Here is a 7,702-nt window from a genome sequence, read left to right as displayed (position 1 = left end):
TAAAAAGTTGTAAACAAAAAATGTAAAAATGACAATCAATTGACAATTTTTCAAATGCATATGCAACTTTTATTTTATTTTATTGCATTTTTCTATTTTCAATCTATTAGCCTACTTGTTGTTATTGTACCATTACTAAACTAAAGGTGCATTTATTATTGTTGTTGTTGTTAATGAAAGTCATTATTCCACATGGTTACCATGGCACAGTGTAAAGAGTTTTAAATGCACATATACAATCAGGCAGAACATTATGACCACTGACAGGTGAAGAGAATATAACACTGATTATCTCTTCATCACGGCACCTTTTTGTGGGTGGGATATATTAGGCAGCAAGTGAACATTTTGTCTTCAAAGCGTTCAAGCGTTGTGTTAGAAGCAGGAAAAATGGGCAAGTGTAAGGATTTGAGCAAGTTTGACGAGGGCCAATTGTAATGGCTAAACGACTGGGTCAGAGCATCTCCAAAACTGCAGCTTTTGTGGGCTGTTCCTGGTCTGCAGTGGTCAGTATCTATCAAAAGTGGTCCAAGGAAGGAACAGTGGTGAACCGGTGACGGGGTCAAGGCCAAGGCTCATTGATGCGTGTGGGGAGTGAAAGCTGGCCCGTGTGGTCCAATCAAACAGACGAGCTACTGTAGCTCAAATTGGCCCCACCTTGCAACTTACAGATCTTTAAGGATCTGCTGCTAACATCTTGGTGCCAAATACCACAGCACACCTTCGGAGGTCTAGTGGAGGCCCTGCCTCGATCGGTCAGGGCTGTTTTGGCAGCAAAAGGGGGATCAAAACAAGTTATGCCTGTTCGGTGTAGATACCGGTGTAGAGGCTTTTTTATTTCTTCAAATTGCTTAAGAAGGAAAGTGCAAACAAAGTACCGTTCATTGTCAGCATTCTCAGAGGTTAAATGTGGACTGATTTAGAGGAGTCAGGAAATCTCATAAAATAACAAATTCAGATGTTCCCTGTCAAAACTGTTCTTTTTTAGGCAGCTGATGATACAGTGGTACAGTATACCCCCAAATTCACAGGCAAGTTTTAAGCCTAGTCCCAGACTAAAATGCCAGTTTGAGCTGTTTTAACTGAAAACAACTTAAAATATGTCAGTGCCACTGTTTTGTCTCAAGATGCACCAGTAATGTTTTTTTGTCTAAGGCATGTCTAAAAGCCTAATCCTGGTTTAGTCTAAGCCTTGTCTGTGAAACCAGGCCATATATTTTAATATTCCCCATCACTCAAGGCACCAAACCATAATAAAGAAAAGACACTACTGTCATACTCATGGTCATATTTGCCAACTGAATGAATAAGCTCCACACTGCTGTAGGCATCTTATAACTATTCGCATCAGTCATAGCCAGGAAATGAGAAACAATCCCGGACTGCATGTTTTGTCTAAATGTTCAGTCATTTCGAGTTTAATTGCAAAGGAAAAGCCTACCGCCGCACGTCTACAGACCCATTTACACTATCTTTGCACACTTCACTAATTTGTGGATGGATGGTTTTTGAAATGAGCACATGTCTGTTTTCTGTCTGTTTCTTGATAACATCACACAATCGAAGCTGACTCAGATTGACATTGTTCTGACTTTCCTGTTTTCCACTCCAGGAGCAAGGGACAGATACAAAATAATTTCTTTTCTGCACACAGATAATAAAACAGAATCTAGTTGTTGATTTGTTAGTGCTGATTTAGACCAGACATATCTAATGTGTTACTGTTTTTAGAAGTGCTGTCTGAGGCGGAGTTCTTCTTGCTTTTGTGTGCACTGTCACCTTTGGTACACAGTATCAGCCACAAATAGCAGGTCACCTTCGCAGGTCACACTCACATCCTGCCTATTCGCTCACAGAAGAGAAACACCTCTACATTATTCATCAAATTTTATAATCATTGCTCAAAATGGATACATTCAATATATACATTTATGGATGCCACTTACATGCACTGAACACTTTTTTGACAGAATGTAATTGTATCAGTATTCATAGAAGAAAGAACAATATAGTGAAATAATACAATTTGCATTCTTGCTTTTGTAGTCTCTTTATATCCTCATGTTATGTCTTGGCTAGAATGTGTGTGTGTGTGTGTGTGTGTTTGTATTAGGGCGTATGTGTGTTTGTGTATACAAACTGGCTGATAAAGCACTGAAAGTGTTTGGATGAGGAAGCTGCACGGGAAAGTAGTGGACACTGTGTCAACATATGCTGTGGTTGTGTGGAGCCAGGGTGGAGAGAAAGACTCACAAGAACAAGGTACTTAGAGGGACTAACCCCCACACTCCCCCCAGACTGCCGCCTATTGTCCCAGCCACCTTTTGTAGTCCAGTAGTAATTGCTTTATACCTTCTCTTTTTTATGAAAGTGATGATCAAAGCTGATCTCCTGTCGGCGGACAAAGACTCAAAGCATTTGTCCTGCTTCGTTTTTCACCCTGAGGTCAAGAGACAATGCACACACTGGCGTCCAGTACACATGTAAAGGAATCACAAGTCTTTATGTAACTTCAATGTTTAGACGTTTTTCCTGTGCAAAACTTAAGCAGCTCTAATAATTAATAACTTCATAAAAGTCTATACTTTATTTTAAAGGGATAGTCCACCCAAAAATGAAAATTCTGTCATCATTTACTCACCCTCATGTCGGTCCAAAACTCATTGGTTCTCACACGTCAAGCGAACATGCTTGATCTTCCGTTTACCATAAATGATGTGTGAGTTGATTCACACCATGAATACCATTAGATCTCATGTCTGAAATGATGAAAATATGAACAGAAGCCCGGGGCTAGTTGTTTACTCCAGTGAATATTTCTCAGGGCAGGTTTCTTTTTGAAAGTCAATTTCTATAGGCACATGCCTTAAAGTCTAGGCTACAAAACAGTAAACAGTTTAACATTTCCACTGTTATTGGCTGAAAAGGGGATTTTGAAAACATATTGACCTGCTATTTAGGCTGTTGCTACAATTGCTACAACTTAACATTAAACAGCCTATTATATGCTTTTAAGTGATTGAAACAGTAAACCAAATATGAACCACAAAATGAACCAGGTGAACCACAGAATGAACCTCATTGGTTCTCGCACGTCAATTATTGAGCTTCTGTTTACCACAACTGATTTGTGAGTACACTACAATGGAAGTCATGGGGAACTGAAATGGTTTGGTTACCAACAAATCTTCATTTAAAGGGATAGTTCACCCAAAAATCATTAATTACTCACCCTCATGTCGTTCCAAACCTGTAAGACTTTCATTTAACCTTGGAACACAAATGAAGATAAAGATCGGTTTAGTCCAAATTTTCTGAAGAAACCTAATCGCTTTATATGATGAACAGATTTACTTTAGGCTTTTATTTACATATAAACATACATCAACTCACACATCAGCTGTGGTAAACAGAAGCTCAAGCATTGACGTGCGAGAACCAACATTCTTCTTCAAAAAATGTCTTCCACAGAAGACAGAAAGTCATACATGTTTGGAACAATATGAGGGTGTGTAATTAATGACATAATTTTTTGTTTTGGGATGAACTATCCCTTTAAATTAAGATTTGCCAAACCGTTTAAGTTCCCATTGACTTCCATTGTAATGTACTCACACATCAGTTGTGGTAAACAGAAGCTCAAGCATTGACGTGCCAGAACCAATGAGGTTCATTGTGTGGTTCACCTGGTTCATTTTTGTGGTTCATATTTGGTTTACTGTTCAATTACTTAAAAGCATATAATGGCAGAACTTTTATTTTTTATTTTTAGGTGGACTGTCCCTTTAAGCAAGTTCAGCTGTGGGAATCTCACATAAGAATAACTAAATCATAAGTGTTATTGAGTAGGGAGGAGACAGCTGTGAGTGTTATTAGATGCATTGTGGCTATGTGAGAAAGTTTGTATTAAATTCCCATTTCCACCCATTGTGATGGGAGCTGGCAGGACTCCACACGCACTGACTCACTCCTTGAGCACCGAATGAATGTGGAAGTGTGAGAGTGTGAGCTGCTGATACAGGAGCCGGTCTCATGGGCATCCAGCCCTGTTGAGGAAGCTCACCATGGGACCCTCTCTGCTATAGGTGCTCCATTATACCCTTAGGTCACTTTCGGAAATCCTCTTGTGATAGCGGGGCAAAAATGACAGAATCAACCATAAAGCCTCTCCTCTCCGCAAATCCGTCATCTATTCCCACACATCTTGAAGTGATGTTTGGTGAAAGCTCATGCAAATTCACCATAGGCCTGATGGAACAATCATGTAAAAAATTCCATCTGGCATGGATGAGTTAACCATTCATATCCGTGAAATAATAAACACAGTGGTTTGAGGGAAAGAAGATGTCTTTGTGTTTGTCCTAGTCAGCCAGATGTAGAGTGATGGAGATAAGTGGATCTTTAACAGATATAGGGTCAAGGATAGGAAAGCTGAAATAGGAGGATGTGGAGTGTGTAGGTACAAGAGAGAGAGAGAGAGAGAGAGAGAGAGAGAGAGAGAGAGAGAGAGAGAGAGAGAGAGAGAGAGAGAGAGAGAGAGAGAGAGAAGAAAACAAAGGACAAAGGAAAGGGAAAAGAGGTGAGAGGGCACATCCGCTCCTCATCTTTTGTCTCAAGAGTGTGCGTGTGCAGCCAGAGACATCTTCACCCTGGCACTGTTACACTCTCAATTCATATTTCCTTTCACTCTTACACAAACAATCCAAACGTTCTTGTAAAGCATTCTCTAACTCTGCTTTTCAATACTTTTCTTGTCCAAGAACTTGGACTGGCTGAGATTAATATTAAAATGTTTGCTAAACTCATATTAATTGAGATAATGGATGAAATAATGTAATTAAGTACTATTAATTAACAAAAAATGTATGTTAATTCAGAGTGATTGATTGCAATAACAGCTGTAAAAACGTCCATAAAATTAGGGCACAATGTATTGCACAACTTTTGAATTATGCATTGCATTAGGTTGTGTTTTAAGGGTTAACGTACATTTCTGTAAAATTACTGAATAATGTCATGGCAGAAAATTACCAGTACATTTTTTTACTGTGTAAAAGGTTCTTGTTTTAAAAAGAAAATTATATTTATGCAAATAAAATATATACACTACCATTCAAACTTTTGAGGTATATATGACTTCAAATATATATATATATAAAATGTTTCAGAAAATCAGCAGATTAGAATGATTTCTGAAGACTGGGAGTAATGGCTGCTGAATTTTCGCTAAGCAGGAATAAATTACATTTTAAAATATAAAAAAACTAAAATAGTTATTTGAAATAATATACTTTTTTATTTTTAGTTTTTATTGTATTTATAATTTTTTATTTTTTATTTTTTTAAAATAAATAAATTCAGCCTTTATGGGCATAAGTTACTTTTTTTAAAGCATTAAAAAATCTTACCAAACCCAAACTTTTGAATGGTAGTGTAATAAAAACTGGTACCCTGACATTGTTACGTTAAAGAGCTATTTCTGATCTTATACCCTTCAATTATTAGTTTTGTTAGTGTAATCTAATGTATTTAGGTTGATTCAGTAATCTTAAATAGCATTTTTTATTAGAATAAAATAAATTAATTTAGTTATTACCCCACAAAGCTATTTTTTTTTAGGTTACCATTTGCACATGAACCCTGAATTTTTAACTCATTATTCTTTATGAATCCGGCTGTTCATTTACAGTATTGCTTACATGGTTAGCATTGTCATTTGAATTTGTTAATATATAAGACCAGATCTAAGAACAATAAATATCAGTCTAGCCTCTCATTTCCATGTTGGCTCAGGGTGTGGTACAGTGGAAATCCATGTTCCGCACACAGCAGGGCATCTCGCCATGGGTCCCGCACTTTCAGTGCCATTCAGATCCACATATAACACGGTATGGAGAGAGGCAGTGAGGGGTCACTACACAGACTGAATTTGGAGAGCCCGTTGGAGAAGATGCTTCCTATAGATCTGCTGCTGTTAGATATCTTACAGCTGTATGCGTCGTTTCTGACAATGTGTAACTGAATGATTTAGACTGCCGCTGGCATACGCTTAAAGCGCAAAATCACAGAGGAAGCCAAAATATGACTCTATTATGTTCAAAATCAACAAATGGATATGACCTCAGCTGAAAATGATGTGAGTGTACAAGTTGTAGTGATTTTGGAAATGTTTGGTTGATAGGTGAACACGTCTGACCCAGTTTCCTCAATCAGTACAGAATGTAGTGTCATTAATTCAGATCAAAGGTGAGGAAGGGATAATCAAAACAGGACTTATGGTCAGTAGTGTCGTTTTGTAGAGACCCCTGCAAGACCTTTATTCTGCAACCGTTCTTGGTAACACTTTAGTATGGGGAACACATATAGTATTCACTATTAACTATAACTTTTTACTCAATAAACTCCTAATTTAGCCTACTGCTTATTAATAGTTAGTAAGGTAGTTTTTGTAGCATTTAAGTTTAGGTATTGGGTAGGATTAAGGGATGTATAATAAGGTCACGCAGAATAAGGCATTAATATGTGCTTTATAAGTACTAATAGCCAATATTTGCATACTAGTAATAGCTATGCATGCTAATGTGGCGGCGATTTAGCTGCGGCTCGGAGGCTTGCTCCAAACACATTTCGTTGCATTGTACTTGTACATGTGTAATGACAATAAACTTGAATCTAACCTAATCTAATTTAATAAGCAACTAATTAATAGCGAGAACTCAACCCTAAAATAAAGTGTTACCCAGTTTTTAAACACACACGCACGCACGCACGCACGCACGCACGCACGCACGCACGCACGCACGCACGCACGCACACACACACACACACACACACACACACACACACACACACACACACACACACACACACACAGATTTGCTATCTTTGTAAGGACTCTCCATAGATGTACTGGGTTTTATATTGTACAAAATGTATATTTTATCCCCCTACACCTCAATCCATTCTCACTCCCATGGCGTCAAAATCTGAAGCATGGTCAAGGGCCTTCCACTTCACAATGAAGACGCTAAAGGCGTCACTATATCGGTGCGCAGAGTAGCCTACTCCATTTATTTCAGTTGTTTGCCCAATGCGTCAGATCAAGATGCATTTAATTCTTTGCTTTTGTAAAAGCTGACTCTTGAGCATGACACAATTGGTCACAAGACATACGAGAGCCAATGCAATTTCACTATGAAATCTGATGTAACGTTTCTTCAGGCGGAAATTTTTGAAATTTGAATGTGTGCATGATTTTCGGCGGATGGAGACGCTGATCGCTTTTGGGGATTTTCTTCACACAAATCAATCGTTTGGTCTCGGAACACTTGGAATATTTGTACTTTTTGAATAAATTGTGCCTGCAGTCGTATCTACCTGTTTTATCCTGTGTTTTATATCATATAGGATAGGGTTGGGTTACAAACGTGTTTAAAAAGCGTAAATAAAATAAATGTAAATACAAGTATGCTGGCTGATTAAATTGAGAATCACACTCACACTCATACCTACAACATAATAACAAAATCATAACCCAATATACAATTTCATCATGACGATAACTACATTCCCATGCCCAACTCGTCTGTGTATGACGGCAAATGTTTCTCATTGAAATCAATGGAGCACCCTGCGCATCGAAAAATGATGCCTAAAAATTATACCTTTAGCGTCTTCATTGTGACACGGAAGGCACTTGACC

Source organism: Gobio gobio, assembly GCF_949357685.1.
Source record: "Gobio gobio genome assembly, chromosome: 17".
Lineage (NCBI taxonomy): Eukaryota > Metazoa > Chordata > Actinopteri > Cypriniformes > Gobionidae > Gobio > Gobio gobio.
The sequence above is the reverse complement of the archived record's forward strand: the minus strand, read 5'-3'. Positions refer to the sequence as shown.